General features: G+C 51.8%; 1 protein-coding gene across 2 annotated transcripts in view; it reads right to left on the reverse strand.

Moving 5' to 3' along the window:
- LOC140393798 (sodium-dependent neutral amino acid transporter SLC6A17-like) overlaps positions 1–15,601 on the reverse strand; it is a 112,075-nt gene extending 96,474 nt beyond the window's left edge. The window contains exon 1 of one of the 2 annotated variants that reach the window (XM_072480243.1): positions 15,414–15,601. The gene's annotated coding sequence lies outside the window, so the exon portion shown is untranslated. Of the gene's footprint in view, positions 1–15,219; positions 15,385–15,413 lie in introns of those variants that run through there. The other variant, XM_072480244.1, reaches the window with a different exon arrangement.
- Between the last annotated feature and the right edge of the window lie 4,496 nt (positions 15,602–20,097).

Below are 20,097 nucleotides of genomic sequence, written 5' to 3' on the forward strand. Positions count from 1 at the left end.
CACCGCCCACTGCCAAACACACACCGCCCACCTTCAAACACACACCACCCACCTCCAGACTCACACCATCCGCCTCCAAACACATGCCACCCGCCTCCAAACACATGCCACCCGTCTCCTAACACACACCACCCGCCTCCAAACACATGCCACACACCTCCACACACACGCCACCTGCCTCGAAACACACATCACCACCTCCAAACACAAACCACCCGCTTTCAAACACCCGCCGTCCGCCTTCAAACACATGACACCAGTCTTCAAACGCACACCACCCACCTTCAAACGCACACACTGCACACTTTCAAACACACACACTGCACACCTTCAAACACATACACCACGAATCTTCTGACACCAAGGCAGCATGTGACTTATTGTGGCATCAAGGAGCCCTCGCAAAACTGGAGTCAATAGGAATCAGGGGGAATACCCTCCTTTGATTGGAGTTATACCTGGCAAAAAGCACGATGGCTATGGTGGTTAGAGGTCAATCATCCCAGCTCCAGGGTATCACTGCAGAAGTCCCTCAGGGTGGTATCATAGGCGCAACCATCTTCAGCTGCTTCATCAATGACCTTCCTTCCATCATCAGGTCAGAAGTGGGGATATTCACTGATGACTGCACAACGTTCAGTGTCATTCTTGACTCCTCGGACACTGAAGCAGTCCATGTCCAAATGCAGCAAGACCTGGACAATATCCAGACTTAGGCTGACAGGTGACAAGTAACATTCACACCACATAAGTGCCTGGCAAAGGCCATCTCCAACAAGCTAGGATCTAACCACTGCCCTTGACATTCAATAGCATTACCATCCATCACTCAGTCCCCAACTATCAAGATCCTGGGGTTACCGTTGACCTGAAACTGAATGGACTAGTTATATAAATACTGTGGCTACAAGAGCAGTTCAAAGTCTAGCAATCCTATGGCGAGCAACTCACCTTCTAACTCCCCAAAGCCAGTCCATCATCTACAAGGCAGAAGTCAGGACTGTAATGGAATACCCACCATGTGCCCAGGTGAGCTCCAAAAACACTCAAGAGGTTTGACACAATCCAGGAAAGAAACAGCCCGCTTGATTGCTACTCCTTCCACAAACATTCACTCATCCCACCACCGACAAACTGTGGCAGCCATGTGTACCATCTACAAGATGCACTGCAAGAACTCACCAAGGTTCCATTGGCAGCACCTTCTAAAGCCCATGACCACTACCATTGAAAAGGGCAAGAGCAGCAGATACCTGATAATACCACCACCTGGAGGTTCCCCTCCAAGTCACTCACCATCCTGACTTGGAAATATATCGCCGTTCCTTCACTGTCGCTGGGGCAAAATGCTGGAACTCCCTCCCTAACAGCACTGCGGGTGTACCTATACCTCAGCGACTCCAGCGGTTCAAGAAGGCAACTCACCACCACCTTCTGAAGGGCAACTAGGGATGGGCAATAAATACTGGCCTGTGACGTCCATATGAATTTTTAAAAACATCAGGACAGATGTCAGGTAGAAAATACAATTGAAAACCAAGCTGAATATAGAAGACTCACAGTAACAGTGAAGACGTAAATCAGAGGAGCAAAGAGAGGGTATAAAAAGAGACTGGCAGCTAAGGTAAAAGGGAATCCTAGAGTCTTCTACTGGCAAATAAATAGTAAAAGGGTGGGAATAGGAAGAGTAGGGCTGAATAGGGGATTTACACATAGAGGCAGGGGGCATGGTTGAGACATTAAATGAATAATTTGTGTCTGTTCCTACAAAATAAGATGATGCTACGCAGGCCATAGTAAAGGGGGAGACGATTCGGACACTGGATGGTTTGAAATTGAAAAGAAGGCAAAATTGGACAGGTTATCTGCACTTGGCAAGACACCGGGATCAGATGTGATGCATTCAAGTATACTCCGGGAACCGAGAGTGGAAATTGCAGAGGGATTGGCCATTATTTTTCAGTTTTCCTTAGATTCAGGGGTGAGAATTGTCATATTACACAAGTGTTTGAAAATCAGATGTAAAGATGGCCAGCAATTACAGGCCAGCCAATTTAACTTTGATATTGGAGAAACTTCTAGAAACAATAATTTGGGACACATTCAACAGCACATAGACGATTAAGGAAAGCTAGCACGAGTATTGCTGAAAAAATACATTTTGTCAATGTTTTTCAACTTGAACTCATCAGGACAATCACAAGGATTCCAATATCAGGGGAAACAACAACTTTACGCTATATGAGAAGAGGCTGCTGATTGATTGGCAGAGGAGTTGCCATGGAGAATACACTAGCTGACTTTGACCAACAATTAACTGCTTTGATAAGATGTCTTTTTTCAGTCGTACTCAAGCTCTATGCTATCAAATGATTATTTGAAAGCTAGCATGGATTTCTGAAGGGAAAACCATGTTTAACTAACCTGCTGTGTATTTTGAAGAGGTAACAAAGAGGTTTTATGAGCGTAATGCTGTTGATGTGGTGTACATGGACTTCCAAAAGAAATCTGATACCCCACCACACAACAGACCTGTGAGCAAAGACATAGTTCATGGAATAAAAAAGGCAGTAAGAACGTGGATACGGAGTTGGTTGAGTGATAGGAAACAGAGTGATAGTTAATTAATTTTTTTTGTGCTGGAGGAAGGTTTTTAGTGGAACTCCCCAGGGGTCAGTTAAAACCTGGCTTTTGCTGATGTATATTAATGGCCTAGTCCTAGATCTTGGTGTACAGGGCACAATTTCAAAGCGCAAATGGCAGCATTGTGAATTACGACGAGGCAGGGGTGTAGAGGTTCCAAAGGAAATCGACAAGTTGGTGGAACGGTAGACAGAAGGCAAATAAAGTTCAATGATGTGAAGTGATTCATTTTGGTAGGAAGAACATAGAAAGGCAATATAAAATAAAGGGTACAATTCTAAAGGGGGTGCAGGAGCAAAGGGGCATGGGTGTATTTGTGCATCAGTCAGTGAAGGTGGCAGGATAAGTTGAGACAGAAGTTAATAAAGCATACAGTATCCTAGGCATTATTAATAGAGGCAGAAAGTACAAGTTCAAGAGGTTTCTTGAATTTTTATAGTCACTGGTTCAGCCTCAGCTGAAGTATTGTGCCCAGTTCGGAGTGTCACACTTTATGAAGAATGTGAAGGCAATTAGAGAGAATGCAGATTTTCAGAAAGCTCTTTGATAAAGACATAAGAAGTCAGCGTGTAAAATTAAAGCAGATGGGATTGGGGGTGATATATTGGCATGGTCCGAGAATTGATTAGCAGAGAGGAAAGAGAGTGGGAATAAATCAATATTTTTCCGAGTGACAGGCGGCGTTGGAGGAATCCACCTAACCTGCACAGAGGAAATGGAAGCCAAGTCACCCAATATATTTAAGAAGAAAATAGATAAGTTTCTATACTCTAAAGGTATCAAGAGGTAGGGGGAGAGTGCGAGATTATGACGTCGAGATAGAGGATCAACCATGACCATTTTGAATGGCAGAGCAGGCTTGAAGGGCCGAATGGCCATGTCCTCATATTTTCTATGTATCTATGCAGATATGATTCACGAGAATGACTCCGGCAATGAGGAACTACAGTTATGAAGATAGATTGGAAGGGTTAGAATTGTTTTCCTTCGAGAAAAGAAGGCTGAGAGGAGATGTGAGAAGAGATTCAAACTCACGAGGGGAGCAGAAGATGGGCCGAATGGCTTCCTTCTGCACTCTAACTTGTCTGTGGGAATCCTGTTTCTCAAGTCTCTCCATGGGATATTATACCCAGTGCCACTATTGTCTTCTGATTACGCTGCATACCCCAAATCAGTGCTTGACCTCTGGCCTTAATCCCAATTTGAAGAAAAGTCCCTGAGGCCCAATAGGTACCACAAAACATTAACCTATTCTAGGCAACTGTTACCATTTCTTAGCTGTCAATCCACAGATCCAACACTATTTAACAAATGGGTATCCTTTAAACCAGAACACTAATGATTCACAGTTGTAAATGACATGCTTCAGTCTGCGGATATCTAAGAGTCTTGTAGTAAATAAGGGTTAGGGTGTGGTGATCGGGTGATATGGGGTTAGAACACTGTCCCTTAACTTCTGTCACCCAGAGTTGAACCAAGGCCGAATTGCTAGGACGGCTCCAATGTGAGAGTAAACATAGGTAACCTCTCAAAATTGGCTGTTGTGTTAATAGATCAAAAACAAGGTGGCGAGCACTGCTGTCTCACAGTGCCAGGGACCTGAGTTCAATTCTGACCTCAGTTGACTGTGTGGAGTTTGCACATTCTTCCCATGTCTGCGTGGGTTTCCTCCGGGTGCTCCGGTTTCCTCCCACAGTCCAGAAATGTGCAGGTTAGGTGGATTGGCCGTGATAAATTACCCCTAGGTGGAGTTACGGTGATAGGGTGGGGGATTGGGCCTAGGTAGGGTGTTCTTTCAGCAGGTCAGTGCATATTCGATAGGCCGAATGGCCTGCTTCTGCACTGTCTGGATTCTATGATTCTATGATAATGTGAAAGAAATTAAAATACCAGACACTCACCCAGGGCTGATATTTGGCATAAAATAGTGGAGTAATATTGCAGTAAGGTCCTTCACTGCCATTTACGTAAAACTCATCAAAATTTGATCAAGGTCAAGTTAAGAAGTTATTCACTGCTAAAACTGACAGCTCATACGCATTGTACGTCATCACTACCTATGATTCAATACCATTGGGAGCAATGTTTCTTTTGAATCGGAGGTTGTGGGATGAAGCTCTCACCACTGCTCCCCACACCTCTTCCCCCTCCGCAGGCACAGTACTGAGGGAGTGTTGCACTGCTTGAAGTGCTGTCTTTCAGTTGGGACATTAAATGGAGACTGTCTCAGCTTTCCCAGTGAAGCAGGCATCTATTAAAGATGCCGATTGGGGGGCATCATGGGTTCAAGCCAGAGAGGATGCATGCAAGATTTCGGGACTGGGAAGAGAGGGGGATTAAGGAAATGAAGGACCTGTTCCTGGGAGGGCGATTTGCGAGTTTGGAGGAGATTGGCGAGAAGTTTGGCTGGCGTATGGGGAATGTTTTAGGTATGTGCAGGTGCAGGGCTTTGCAAGGAAGGTCTGTTCGACCTTCTTAATAGCGCCTACCTCCTCGTTTTTGGAGGCGGTGCTGTCAGTGGGGGGGATGGAGAGGGAGGTCATCACAGTGATTTACGGGAGGATTTTGAAGGCGGATTTGGTGTCCATGGAGGGGGTTAACACAAAGTTGGAGGAAGAGCTGGGGGCGGTGCGAGGTTCTGCGGAGGGTAAATGCATTGTCTTTGTGCGAGAGGTTGGGGCTGATACAGCTGAAGGTAGTGTACAGGGCACACCTTACAAAATCAAGGATGAGTCAGCTGTTCGAGGGGGTGGAGAATGTCTGTGAGCGATATGGGAGGGGCCCTGCGAACCATGTTCATACGTTTTGGTCCTGTCCGAAGTTGGAAAGATTTTGGAGGACAGTGTTCAGTACAACTTCGGGGGTCTTACATGTAGAGCCCGGTCCCCCAGAAGTCATATTCGGGGTGTTGGACAGGCCGGAGCTGCAGACTGCTGTGGGGGTGGATGTTTTAGCCTTCGGCTCGCTGATTGCTCACAGGCGGATCTTGTTGGGATGGAGGTCAGTTTTCCCACCCTGTGCCTCGGCGTGGAGGAGGATCTGCTGGAATATTTGACTCTGGAGAAGGTGAAGGTGAGGGTGGCGAGTTCGGGGGGGTTCTACAATTTTGGGGGTTTGTTACTCATGTACTTTCGGGAGTTGGGTACCCATTGACTGTTGAGGGAGGGGGGTTCAGGGGGCTGGGAGGTTTGTTTTGTGTTGTAAAATTATTGAAAATTTGCTGAATAAAAATACTTTGAAAAAAAGATCCCATTGTGGGTGGGTCAGGGTGGTGCTGAGGATGAGGTTGTTGAAGGTGGCCCCCAGATTCCTAACGTGTCTCAATCAACATCATCAGAAACACATTATCTGCTTGTTGCTTGTGAAATATTGTTGCATTAACTTTGAAGCCTAACGACTATTAATAAATCAGAGAATCTATCGATACAGAAGATCCATAGAATCACGGCAGAGCAGAAGGAGGCCATTCAGCCCATCGAGTCTACACTGGACCCTCCGAAAAAACACCCTACCTAATCCCACTTCCTTGCCTGATGCCCGGAACCTCGCATATTGATCATGGCCAATACATCTAACCTGCACATCATTGGCCACTAAAGACAACCTAGCATGGGCAATCCACCTAGCCTGCACATCTTTGAACTGTGGGAGGAAACCAGAGCACCCGGAGGAAACCCAAAGCGACACGGAGAAAATGTGCAAACGCCACACAGTCACCCAGGGCCAGGAATCAAACCCAAATTCCTGGCGTTGTAAGGCATCAATGCTAACCACTGTGCCACTGTGCCAATGGAAGTCACTCACTTGATTTTCATCCATTCATTCCGGGAGGCCCTAACCTTTCCCTTTGAAGGGTCCATTGGTTGTTATGATAGTCCACTATTCTATGTCGAATGCTCCTTCCGGTTAAGAATTCCAAAGTGCAAGTCTTTTACCAGTCACAATCAAGGTCCTTTATCCAATAGAACTTCTTCTATGTCGATTAATATCCCCAAGCCCTGATAGAATTATGCCTCAGATATTTTGTGATGGGAATGAGAAGCCCCAGTCTCTCCATTACAGGACACAAGATATCTCACACTACTCTTATGGTTCCTTTTCCTGTCTCCAGTTTCTTTTGCAGCTCACAACAGACTGCGCACTCCCGGCGTCCTAACAAACGTTGGGATCTGGTTCAGAATACTAACAATGGTAACCCTCAGGATGTTGTGGGAGTTTCAGTGATGGAATACCATTAAATGTCCAAGGAAGATGGTTAGAGTCTCTCCTTTAGAGTCTCTCCTGTTGGCCATGGCCATTGCCTGGCACGTATGTGGTATGAATGTTATTTGCCACTTGTCAGCCCAAACCTGGATATTGTCCAGGCCTTGCTGCATTTGGACATGGACTGCTTCATTATCTGAGGATCACAAATGGTGCAATCATCTACGAACATCCTCACTTCTGAGTTTATGATGGATGGAAGCTCAATTAATGAAGCAGCTGAAGATAGTTGGGCCGAGGACACTACCCTGAGGAACTCCTACAGTGATGTCCTGGAGGTCAGATGACTGACCCCAAACTATCAAAACCATCTTCCTTTGCGCCAGGTATGAGTCAAACCAGTGGAGTTCTCCCCCCCGATCCCCATTGACTTCAATTTTATTAGGGCTCCTTGATGCCCCATTTGGTGAACTCCTGCGTTGTTAGTGTTAAGTACAGTCACTCTCACCTTTCATGTGGAACTCAGCTCTTTTGCCCAAGTTTGGGCTGAGGCTGGAATGAGATTTGGAGCAGAATGGCCTTGACAGAACCCCAGCTGCACATTGGTGAGCAGGTGAGTCAGCGTTATCGCTGTACTGGATAGGGGCAAGTCTAGTCCTGGAGCACGTCACCAGTAGTACAGTGGAATGTTGTCAGGACCCATAGTGTTTACTGTACCCAGTGCCTTCAACGTTTCTGGATTGCATGCAGAGTAAATTGAATTGGCTGAAGACTTTTGTTTTGTGATGGTGATGGCCTCAAGTGGAGATATAATAGGATCATTCTTTCTGCACTATTGGCTGAAGGCGACTGCAAACATTCTAGTCTCAGCTTTTGCAATGACATTCTGGGCTCTACCATTCTTGAACATGGGGATGTTCATGGAGCTTGGTCCTCCCATTAGTTGTTTGGCATATATGCAGTCTTAATCAGTTTTAGGTATGCCTTGTACTGTTCATGACATTCTCTCATAAACTCCTCATTATTTCTTCTGATCGACTATTTCTCTCCAGTAAGTTCACTGGACGTTGGTCTACCTACTGGCAAACGTTGTCAGCTCACTCTATAATTACTGAAGAGTTAACTTTTGATTTTTGTACTCAAGCTCTCGAGTGTGATTTAAGCACAATGCTACCAATTGAGCCAGCGATCCTGTTTGCATTATATCCACGTGGCATCATTGAGAATTTATACCCCAAGGCTGATGTTTAATTATGTAAATTTATGTTTTGGGGTGATAGAAGATATTCCAGTCTTCTATATTTAAAACCTTAAACCCCTTGATCGGGCGGCATGGTCTCACAGTGGTTAGCACTGCTGCCTCACAGTGTCCAAAGGTTAGGTGGGATTACGGGGTACGGTGGGTGATTGTGCCTAGGCAGGTTGCTCTTTCAGAGGGTCAGTACAGACTCAATGGGCTGAATGGCCTCCTTCTGCACTGTAGGGATTCGATGATTAGATCCCAGCCTCTAACTCATTCCCAGGTGTTTGTTATGTGATATATGAACACCAATCTCCTCCCCAAACCCTTCAATTGCATTCCAGTCTTTAACTGACTCCTCGGTAACTGTTCTGAGCAGGACAGGGTGGTTTGAACAGCATATGGGTTGCTTGAATTTTTAAATAGATACAAGAAAATAAAGGCAAAGAAATATTATGAGGAACTTCATCAACTCTAGCGATTTGAACAGGAAGTGGAGGATAAGGAACTCACAGAGTCACGATCAAAATCCTGGGCAGGTATAGGGGTGGAAGTAATCACGTCAGCTCTTTCTATGATTCTGGGATATATTGCTATGAGGTAGGCCAGGAAGGGGAATGGCGTGGTAGTGGGGGGGCAAGGGCAATGGAGGGGACAGTGGAATGGGGCAAAGGAGGGGGATGGGTTGGATGGAGGGGGTGGGAGAATGAGGTAATAGGCGTTGGGCAAAGGGGGCTTGGGAAATGGGGTTTGGGAGAAGAGGGGATAGAGGAGTGGGGAGATGGTAGAGGGGGAGATGGAGAGATGGAGGAATGGGGAGTTGGAGGAATGGGGAGATGGTGAAGTGGGGAGATGGTGGAGTGGGGAGATGGTTAAGTGGGGAGATGGTGGAGTGGGGTAATGGTGGAGTGGGGAGATGGAGGAATGAGGAGTTGGAGGAATGGGGAGATGGTGGAGTGGGGAGATGGTGGAGTGGGGAGATGGTGGAGTGGGGAGATGGTGGAGTGGGGAGATGGTGGAGTGGGGAGATGGTGGAGTGGGGAGATGGTGGAGTGGGGAGATGGGGAGATGGAGGAATGGGGAGATGGAGGAATGGGGAGATGGTGGAGTGGGGAGCTGGTGGAGTGGGGAGATGGTGGAGTGGGGAGATGGTGAAGTGGGGAGATGGTGAAGTGGGGAGATGGTGAAGTGGGGAGATGGTGGAGTGGGGAGATGGTGAAGTGGGGAGATGGTGGAGTGGGAGATGGAGAGGTGGAGAAGTGGGGAGATGGAGGAGTGGGGAGATGGCGGAGCGGGAAGACGGAGAGATGGAGGAGTGGGCAGATAGTGGAATGGGGAGATGGTGGAGGGGGAGATGGAGAGATGGAGGAGTGGGGTGATAGAAGAGTGGGGAGATGGTGGAGTGGGGAGATGGTGGAGTGGGGAGATGGAGGAGTGAGGTGAGGGTGGAGTGGGGAAATGGGATATGGGGAATGAGGCGAGCTGGGGGAGTGGGGAGATGGGGGGGCATGGAGAGGTGGAAGAGTGGGGAGATGGTGGAGTGGGGAGATGGTGGAGTGGGGAGATGGTGGAGTGGGGAGATGGTGGAGTGGGGAGATGGTGGAGTAGGGAAATGGTGGAGTGGAGAGATGGTGGAGTGGGGAGATGGTGGAGTGGGGAGATGGTGCAGTGGGGAGATGGTGGAGTGGGGAGATGGTGCAGTGGGGAGATGGTGGAGTGGGGAGATGGTGGAGTGGGGAGATGGTGGAGTGGGGAGATGGTGGAGTGGGGAGATGGTGGAGTGGGGAGATGGTGGAGTGGGGAGATGGTGGAGTGGGGAGATGGTGGAGTGGGGAGATGGTGGAGTGGGAGAGATGGGGAGATGGAGGAGTCGGGAGATGGTGGAGTGGGGAGATGGTGGAGTGGGGAGATGGTGGAGTGGGAGAGATGGGGAGATGGAGGAGTGGGGAGATGGTGGAGTGGGGAGATGGTGGAGTGGGGAGATGGTGGAGTGGGGAGATGGTGGAGTGGGGAGATGGTGGAGTGGGGAGATGGTGGAGTGGGGAGATGGTGGAGTGAGGAGATGGTGGAGTGAGGAGATGGAGAGATTGAGGAGTGGGGAGATGGTGGAGTGGGTAGATGGAGAGATTGAGGAGTGGGGAGATGGTGGGGTGGGTAGATGGAGAGATTGAGGAGTGGGGAGATGGTGGGGTGGGTAGATGGAGAGATTGAGGAGTGGGGAGGTGGTGGAGTGGGGAGATGATGGAGGGGGAGATGGAGAGATGGAAGAGTGGAGAGATGGTGGAGAGATGGTGGAGTGGGGAGATGCAGAGATGGAGGAGTGAGGAGATGTTGGAGTTGGGAGATGGAGGAGTAGGGAAATGGTGCAGTGGCAGATGGTGGAGTGGGGAGATGGTGGAGTGGGGAGATGGTGGAGTGGGAGAGATGGGGAGATGGTGGAGTGGGGCAATGGTGGAGTGGGGAGATGGTGGAGTGGGGAGATGGTGGAGTGGGGAAATGGTGGAGTGGGGAAATGGTGTAGTGGGGAGATGGTGGAGTGGGGAAATGGCGGAGTGGGGAGATGGTGGAGTGGGGAGATGCAGAGATGGAGGAGTGAGGAGATGTTGGAGTTGGGAGATGGAAGAGTAGGGAAATGGTGGAGTAGGGAGATGGTGGAGTGGGGAGATGATGAAGTGGGGAGATGGTGGAGTGGGGAGATGGTGGAGTGGGGAGATGGTGGAGTGGGGAGATGGTGGAGTGGGGTGATGGTGGAGTGGGGTGATGGTGGAGTGGGGTGATGGTGGAGTGGGGAGATGGTGGAGTGGGGAGATGGTGGAGTGGGGAGATGGTGGAGTGGGGAGATGGTGGAGTGGGGAGATGGTGGAGTGGGGAGATGGTGGAGTGCGGAGATGGTGGAGTGGGGAGATGGTGGAGTGGGGAGATGCAGAGATGGAGGAGTGAGGAGATGTTGGAGTTGGGAGATGGAGGAGTGGGGAGATGGTGGAGTGGGGAGATGGTGGAGTGGGGAGATGGTGGAGTGGGGAGATGGTGGAGTGGGGTGATGGTGGAGTGGGGAAATGGTGGAGTGGGGAGATGGTGGAGTGGGGAGATGGTGGAGTGGGGAGATGGTGGAGTGGGGAGATGGTGGAGTGGGGAGATGGTGGAGTGGGGAGATGGTGGAGTGGGGAGATGGTGGAGTGGGGAGATGGTGGAGTGGGGAGATGGTGGAGTGGGGAGATGCAGAGATGGAGGAGTGAGGAGATGTTGGAGTTGGGAGATGGAGGAGTGGGGAGATGGTGGAGTGGGGAGATGGTGGAGTGGGGAGATGGTGGAGTGGGGAGATGGTGGAGTGGGGAGATGGTGGAGTGGGGAGATGGTGGAGTGGGGAGATGGTGGAGTGGGAGAGATGGGGAGATGGTGGAGTGGGGCAATGGTGGAGTGGGGAGATGGTGGAGTGGGGAGATGGTGGAGTGGGGAAATGGTGGAGTGGGGAAATGGTGGAGTGGGGAGATGGTGGAGTGGGGAAATGGCGGAGTGGGGAGATGGTGGAGTGGGGAGATGCAGAGATGGAGGAGTGAGGAGATGTTGGAGTTGGGAGATGGAAGAGTAGGGAAATGGTGGAGTAGGGAGATGGTGGAGTGGGGAGATGATGAAGTGGGGAGATGGTGGAGTGGGGAGATGGTGGAGTGGGGAGATGGTGGAGTGGGGAGATGGTGGAGTGGGGAGATGGTGGAGTGGGGAAATGGTGGAGTGGGGAGATGGTGGAGTGGGGAGATGGTGGAGTGGGGAGATGGTGGAGTGGGGAGATGGTGGAGTGGGGAGATGGTGGAGTGGGGAGATGGTGGAGTGGGGAGATGGTGGAGTGGGGAGATGCAGAGATGGAGGAGTGAGGAGATGTTGGAGTTGGGAGATGGAGGAGTGGGGAGATGGTGGAGTGGGGAGATGGTGGAGTGGGGAGATGGTGGAGTGGGGAGATGGTGGAGTGGGGAGATGGTGGAGTGGGGAGATGGTGGAGTGGGGAGATGGTGGAGTGGGGAGATGGTGGAGTGGGGAGATGGTGGAGTGGGGAGATGCAGAGATGGAGGAGTGAGGAGATGTTGGAGTTGGGAGATGGAGGAGTAGGGAAATGGTGGAGTGGGGAGATGGTGGAGTGGGGAGATGCAGAGATGGAGGAGTGAGGAGATGTTGGAGTTGGGAGATGGAGGAGTAGGGAAATGGTGCAGTTGGGAGATGGTGGAGTGGGGAGATGGTGGAGTGGGGAGATGGTGGAGTGGGGAGATGTTGGAATTGGGAGATGCAGAGATGGAGGAGTGAGGAGATGTTGGAGTTGGGAGATGGAAGAGTAGGGAAATGGTGGAGTAGGGAGATGGTGGAGTGGGGAGATGATGAAGTGGGGAGATGGTGGAGTGGGGAGATGGTGGAGTGGGGAGATGGTGGAGTGGGGAGATGGTGGAGTGGGGTGATGGTGGAGTGGGGAAATGGTGGAGTGGGGAGATGGTGGAGTGGGGAGATGGTGGAGTGGGGAGATGCAGAGATGGAGGAGTGAGGAGATGTTGGAGTTGGGAGATGGAGGAGTGGGGAGATGGTGGAGTGGGGAGATGGTGGAGTGGGGAGATGGTGGAGTGGGGAGATGGTGGAGTGGGGAGATGGTGGAGTGGGGAGATGGTGGAGTGGGGAGATGGTGGAGTGGGGAGATGCAGAGATGGAGGAGTGAGGAGATGTTGGAGTTGGGAGATGGAGGAGTAGGGAAATGGTGGAGTGGGGAGATGGTGGAGTGGGGAGATGGTGGAGTGGGGAGATGCAGAGATGGAGGAGTGAGGAGATGTTGGAGTTGGGAGATGGAGGAGTAGGGAAATGGTGCAGTGGGGAGATGGTGGAGTGGGGAGATGGTGGAGTGGGGAGATGCTGGAATTGGGAGATGGAGGAGTAGGGAAATGGAGTGGGGAGATGGTGGAGTGGGGAGATGGTGGAGTGAGGAGATGGTGGAGTGAGGAGATGGAGAGATTGAGGAGTGGGGAGATGGTGGAGTGGGTAGATGGAGAGATTGAGGAGTGGGGAGATGGTGGGGTGGGTAGATGGAGAGATTGAGGAGTGGGGAGATGGTGGAGTGGGGAGATGATGGAGGGGGAGATGGAGAGATGGAAGAGTGGGGAGATGGTGGAGAGATGGTGGAGAGATGGTGGAGTGGGGAGATGCAGAGATGGAGGAGTTAGGAGATGTTGGAGTTGGGAGATGGTGGAGTGCGGAGATGGTGGAGTGGGGAGATGGTGGAGTGGGGAGATGGTGGAGTGGGGAGATGGTGGAATGGGGAGATGGTGGAGTGGGGAGATGGTGGAGTGAGGAGATGGTGGACTGAGGAGATGGAGAGATTGAGGAGTGGGGAGATGGTGGAGTGGGTAGATGGAGAGATTGAGGAGTGGGGAAATGGTGGGGTGGGTAGATGGAGAGATTGAGGAGTGGGGAGTTGGTGGGGTGGGTAGATGGAGAGATTGAGGAGTGGGGAGATGGTGGAGTGGGGAGATGATGGAGGGAGAGATGGAGAGATGGAAGAGTGGGGAGATGGCGGAGAGATGGTGGAGTGGGGAGATGGTGGAGTGGGGAGATGGTGGAGTGGGGAGATGCAGAGATGGAGGAGTGAGGAGATGTTGGAGTTGGGAGATGGAGGAGTGGGGAGATGGAGAGATTGAGGAGTGGGGAGATGGTGGAGTGGGGAGATGGTGGAGTGGGGAAATGGTGGAGTGGGGAGATGGTGAAGTGGGGAGATGGTGGAGTGGGGAGATGGTGGAGTGGGAAGATGGTGGAGTGGGGAGATGGTGGAGTGGGGAGATGGTGGAGTGGGGAGATGGTGGAGTGGGGCGATGGTGAAGTGGGGAGATGGTGGAGTGGGGAGATGGTGGAGTGGGGAGATGGTGGAGTGGGGAGATGGTGAATTGGGGAGATGGTGGAGTGGGGAGATGGTGAAGTGTGGAGATGGTGGAGTGGGGAGATGGTGGAGTGGGGAGATGGTGGAGTGGGGAGATGGTGGAGTGGGGAGATGCAGAGATGGAGGAGTTAGGAGATGTTGGAGTGGGGAGATGGTGGAGTGGGGAGATGGTGTAGTGGGAAGATGGAGGAGTGGGAAGATGGAGGAGTGGGGAGATGGTGGAGTGGGAAGGAGGAGTGGGGAGATGGTGGAGTGGGGAGATGGTGGAGTGGGAAGATGGAGGAGTGGGGAGATGGTGGAGTGGGGAGATGGTGGAATGGGGGAGATGGTGGAGTGGGGAAATGGGATATGGGGAATGGGGCGAGCTGGGGGAGTGGGGAGATGGGGGGGGATAGAGATGGAGAAGAGTAAATGTGGGTAACAGGTGGACGTGAAACACACTCAATACTTGCCATTTGCCTCCCACTGATGCACAGTGAGATTTGTTTTATCTGCTCTAGTATATATTTTTTTAAACCTGGACCTTATAATGGAACATTTTCTGGCAGTCACTCATAAATTGAGTCCACCTGAAACCAGTTTATGTGTCTAATACCCGGGCCAACTGGAAACCTGACTGAAGAATAGTGATGAATGGTGACAGTAAAAGGTCCTCTCCACCCAATGCTCTCAGACTTGCTGATTATTCCCAATATTTCCTCTAATGGAGTGATTGAATCTGTGTGTCTGAACATGGCCAGAATTCGGAGATGCAATCGCTGTCCCTGGGGTATGGTCCGAGACAGACTGAGAAGCAGCGGCTGTAGGGGTGACATTAGCCAGTTTTTATTCACACTGCACCTTCTGTCTAAATGTGACACTGGCTTCTGCTCTCAACGTTGCCGTTGAGATGTGGAATATCCAGCCTCTGAGCTTCCCATTCATTGCAGCCGAAAGTCAGCCAGTGCCCTTCAGGGCTTCTCACCTCAATCCCAATCTCTGTACCGAGGGGAATGAAAATGTGAACATTAATTCACCGGAGGGCAGGTCCTGTCCAGCCCCGCATTAATGTTGGGGGACTTTTAATTCCAGCACCAACAACAATTTGAAATATTTTGACGAAAAGCGCATTACCCAAAATCTGAGCCTAATATTTAGTCGTGACTGAAGGCATCTTAATCTCAAAGCGGTACAAAAATAAACTTAACCCACTTTCCCCCGAATGGAACTCAGTTCTGAAACGTTCACTCACCTTGCAGATTCAGACAGCTGCACCTTGAACCATTCGGGCATTTGTTATTTCAGTGAGGCAGGGTGTTTGTTTGCGGTTTCAGTGAGGAAGGGGGTTTGAATATCTTATCGAGTTTCTCTGCACATGAAGGTGAAAACTGGGGAAAAAATAAAATCCCCACCCACCCCCAGTAAAGAGACGATTCTGCAACTTACCGGCCAATGATCAGCGTTCGATCAGATATTCTCCTGACAGCGAGAGAGGAAAAAGGATTTCAGTGTTAAGATTTTTTTTTTAAATAACCCAAACAAATAACGATCCCAAATAAAAATCCGGGACAAACGTCCTCACGCATTGACGCCAGCAGCACATCATCCGCAACTAAGAATAGCCCAGCGAGTGAATGAGGGAAAATGGAAATTTCTCAGGGAGGGGTTTGGCTTTGAGAACACTGGACTGAGCTGCAATAGAGGAGTGCGTCACCAGTGAGTGGAGATGGCAGTGTGTATTGGCTGAGTGCACCGTGAGCTGATATTAGAGGAAAAAGCCAGTCTTTGTGGAAAGCGAGAGATTGACGCAAGATTGAGGCAATGGCAGTGACGCCAGCATTGGTCCTCAGGCTGCTTCTGGAGCTGGGTGGGGCTGGGATGGATGGAGGAGGAGGGAGGGAGGTGGATGGAGGAGGAGGGAGGGGGTGGGTGGAGGAGGGGAGAGGGAGGGGGATGGAGGAGAAGGTAAGGGTGGGTGGAGGAGGGAAGAGATGGATGGAGGAGAGGAGAGGGGGGGGGATGGAGGAGGGGAGAGGGGGTGGATGGAGGAGGAGGGGGTGGGTGGAGGAGAGGAGACGGGTGCATGTAGGAGGAGGGAAGTGTGGGTGGAAGAGGGGAGAGATGGATGGAGGAGAGGAGGGGTGGATGGAGGAGGGGAGAGGGGGGATGGAGGAGGGGAGGGTGCTGGATGGAGGAGAGAGGGGATGGATGGAGGAATGGAGAGGGGGTGGATGGAGGAGGGGAGAGGGGTTGATGAAGGAGGGGAGAGGGGATGGATGGAGGAGGGGAGGGGTTGCATGGAGGAGGGGAGAGGGTGTGGATGGAGGAGTGGCGAGGAGGACGGATTGAGGAGGTGAGGGTGTGGATGAAGGAGGGGAGAAGGGTGGGTGGAGGAAGGGAGAGGGGGTGGATGGCGGAGGGCAGGGGGAATGGATGGAGGAGGGCAGGGGGAATGGATGGAGGAAAGAAGAGGAGATGAATGGAGGAGGGGGTAGGTGGAGGAGGGGAGGATGAGAAGAAGGGGTGAATGGTGGAGAGAGTGGGAGGAGGAGGGGGTGGATGGGGAGGGGGTAGAGTGAGGAGAGGAGAAGGATGGAGGAGGGGATGAGGTAAATGGAGGAGGGGGTGGATGGAGATGGGGTGGGTGGAGGAGGTGAGGAGGGGAAAGGTGGGCTAGGAAGGAGGTGTGGTGGGTGGAGGAGGAGAGGAAGGGATGGATGGAGGAGAGGAAAAGTGTGAATGGAAGAGAGGTGGGTGGAAGTGTGGGTGGAGAAGGGGAGGAGCGGTGAATGGAGGGGGATGGGTGGAGGAGGGGAGGAGGGGTGAATGCAGGGGGATGGGAGGAGGAGTGGAGAAGGGAGGGAGGGGTGAACGGAGGGGGATGGGTGGAGGAGGAGTGGATGGGGGAACGGGTGGATGAGGGGGGAAAATGCTCAATGGGGGACAAAGGGTGGATGGAGGAGTGGGTGGTGGAGAGAAGAGAGGGTGGGGTAGGGGGCGGTGTTTGGTGGGGAGGAGGGGTGGACGGGCTGGGGGAGGGGCGGTGGAGGACCTGGGGAGTAGGGGATGGATGGAGGGGAGAAGGGGGCTGGATGGAGGAGGGCAGGAAGGCATGGATGGAAGGGGAGGAGAGGGGCTGGATGGAGGATGGGGGTGGATGGAGGTGGGGGTGTTTGTGGAGGGGCTGGATGGAGGAGGGGGGTGGATGGAGGATGGCAGGTAGATGGAGGAGGGCTGGAGGAGAGGGTGAGTTGAGATGGGGTGAGGGGGATGGTTGGAGGAGAGGATAAGAGAGTGGGTGGAGAAAGGGGTGGGTGGAGGATACAGTGGATGGAGGATGGGTGGGTGGAGGGGAAGAAGGAGTGGGTGGAGGAGGGGGGGTGAATGGAGGGGGGAGGAAGGGATGGGGTGGGGGTTGGAGGAAGAGATGAGTGGTTGTTTGGAGATGGGGAAGAGGGGGTGGATGGAGAAGGGGATGGGGAGGATGGTAGGGAGGGGTGGATGGAGATGAGGATAAGGGAGCTAATGGAGGAGGGATTGGGTGGAGATGGGGTTGAGGGAGGAGGGGAGGAATGGGTGGATAGCGGACAGGAGGAGGGGACAGATGGAGGAGGGTAGATGGAGGATGGAAGGATGGGTGTATGGAGTAGGAGGGGGGTACATGGAGGAGGGACGAGGAGGTAGATGGAGGGTGTAGATGGAGGAGGAGAGGAGTGGGTAGATGGAGGAAGAGAGGAGGGGGTAGATGGAGGAGGAGAGGAGGGGTAGATGGAGGAGGTGAGGAGGGGGTAGATGGAGGAGGAGAGGAGGGTGGATGGAAGGCAGGGCTTGGATGGATGGTGGGGGAGGATGGGGAGGGGTAAGAGGCTGATGGTTATCACAGTGCACAACATTTACAGTGTGTTTATCAGGGCTGAATAAAATATTTTCAGGTTTGCTTTCTGATTAGTGAAGTTTAGGTCTAATATTTAACACTGTCCTAATACATGAGTGGTGAGTATTTTTAATGAATTGGTGATATTAATATATTGGAAAGGAAACTGATGAATAAATAAGTTAATAAGCCAATAAAATTGGTAATGAGCAGTTCAGCCAGTTAATAAACAGGTTAATAAGTGGATGAATGAGGTGGTTAGTAATGGTTAAAAAATGCATCGATAATTGGCCACAAATATAATGGGAGTTGACATTTACTAATTGAACGATAATATCACATAATGACCACAAAGGTTAATTCCATGCGGCCAGGAAATTCAATGGCGTGGGTGCTAGTTTTGGTGAAAGATTTAGGGCGGGATTCTTCGGCCGCGCCAACCCAGCGACTGGAAATTCCTGCCCGAGGTCAATGGAGGTTCACATGGTCCGGGTCCCGTCCGTGGCGATCTTGCGGTGGGCGCAGCTGAAGAATCCAGCCCTTAGGTTGTGCCACTCACAGTTTTTCCAGTGAGGCCAATGTCAAACATCATGTTGTGGTGTTACGGTGTTGTTGAAAGTCAAGACAAGACAAATCAAGATGGTGGCACAGTGGTTAGCACTTCTGCCTCACAGCTCGAGGGAGCCGGTTTCAATTCCGGCCTCGGTTGACTGTCTGTGCGGAGTTTGCACTTTCTCCCCGTGCCTGCGTAGGTTTCCTCTGGATGCTCTGGTTTCCTCCCACAGTCCAAAGATGAGCAGGCTAATTCCCTTTAGTATCCTTCCCCAGCCAGCGTCCTTGGCACTATTTAGAGGCATCATCACCTTTCCATGAGCAGGTTAGTTGTTAATATTTTCTGTTGGACAAGATACACTCCCCAGTAGGGCGGCACGGCGGTTCAGTGGTTAGCACTGCTGCCTCACGGAGCCGAGGTCCCAGATTCGGTCCCGATCCCATGTCACTGTCCATGTGGAGTTTACACATTCTCCCTTTTTCTGCGTGGGTCTCACCCCCACAACCCAAAGAAAAAAAATTGGATTTTAAAAAAGGGTCCCCCCCCCCTCCCCCGCCGCCCCCAGCAGCTAATGGAGCAATATGGGAGGCAGAAATCTGAGTTGGCTTTGATGTATGAAACCAGAGGGGAGAGATATTCAAGCTAAAGCATCAGATGCATTGGACGAAATTCTCCGCCTCACGATACCGCAAATGCAAATCGTGATTGGGCAGAGAATCGGCCGTCCATCGTCCCTCGCTGATGGCGACAATGAGGTTTGTGTCCCGCACCGGCGGCTGCATGCAAAACCAGCATTTGCATGCACTTAAATGTGATTAGCGGGTTGGACACAGGATGCTCCGCCCTTCCACGATACTCCACTCCTCTCAGGCTGAAGTCTCGCGGGTGTGAATGACTATAGGTATTTACAAATGTGGACTGGGCACCACGGCTGCGGAGGGGGAGCAGGAGGCGAACAAAACACTGAAAACTATTGAAAACTGTTGGGTTTGCTGGGGGATGGCTACTTGGGCCAGGGGCAGTAGCGGGTAGTGACGTGATACCAAGTCTGTGGACTTGGGGTATCCCCCTCAGGATCAGAGTAACCAGGCTCAGGTCGCCATTGCTGCAGTCTGTCTTTTAAACGCGCCACTTTGGTGCCACTTACAGACTCCTGGCTGCTCACACTGCTGAGTGCTGCCTGCATCCTTTAAATGCTCTGGAGGTCTCTGGTCATCTGGGAGCGCAGCCAGCCCATCCCGCTGGACACCCTCATACCCCAGCTGTATCATCAAGGGCCAAGCTCGATCAGGAGCGCAGTAGGTGTTGGCACTCCTCAGAAGCACTGCCCCATTGCGGAGGAAGCAGAGGATCAGCAGAGCTCACCCCAACCAGAGGACACCTATACCACAGCCTTTGGAACACTCCCTGGTTCTCTGTCCTTCTTAGGGCAGAGGTCTCACCAATGATCCCACCCCTCCGGATCACCAGTTGTCTCCTCCTGGTGAGACTGGCGGCGCTGACTGCCTCTGCCACCACCACCCAGGCAGTGTTTAGGAGGGCAGGCTTGAGTCCCCAGCCCATGCTGGGGAAAAGGGTGACCCTCTGCTCCTCATTGGCATGGAGCTATGGGTTCAGCTCGGTCTCCCGACCTCCGCGGGGGGGGGGGGGGGGGGGGCGGGGGTGGTGCAGGTCTTCTCTGAGCCATCCCGGTGGCTGCAGTG

Source organism: Scyliorhinus torazame, chromosome 17, assembly GCF_047496885.1.
Source record: "Scyliorhinus torazame isolate Kashiwa2021f chromosome 17, sScyTor2.1, whole genome shotgun sequence".
Classification (NCBI taxonomy): Eukaryota; Metazoa; Chordata; class Chondrichthyes; order Carcharhiniformes; family Scyliorhinidae; genus Scyliorhinus; species Scyliorhinus torazame.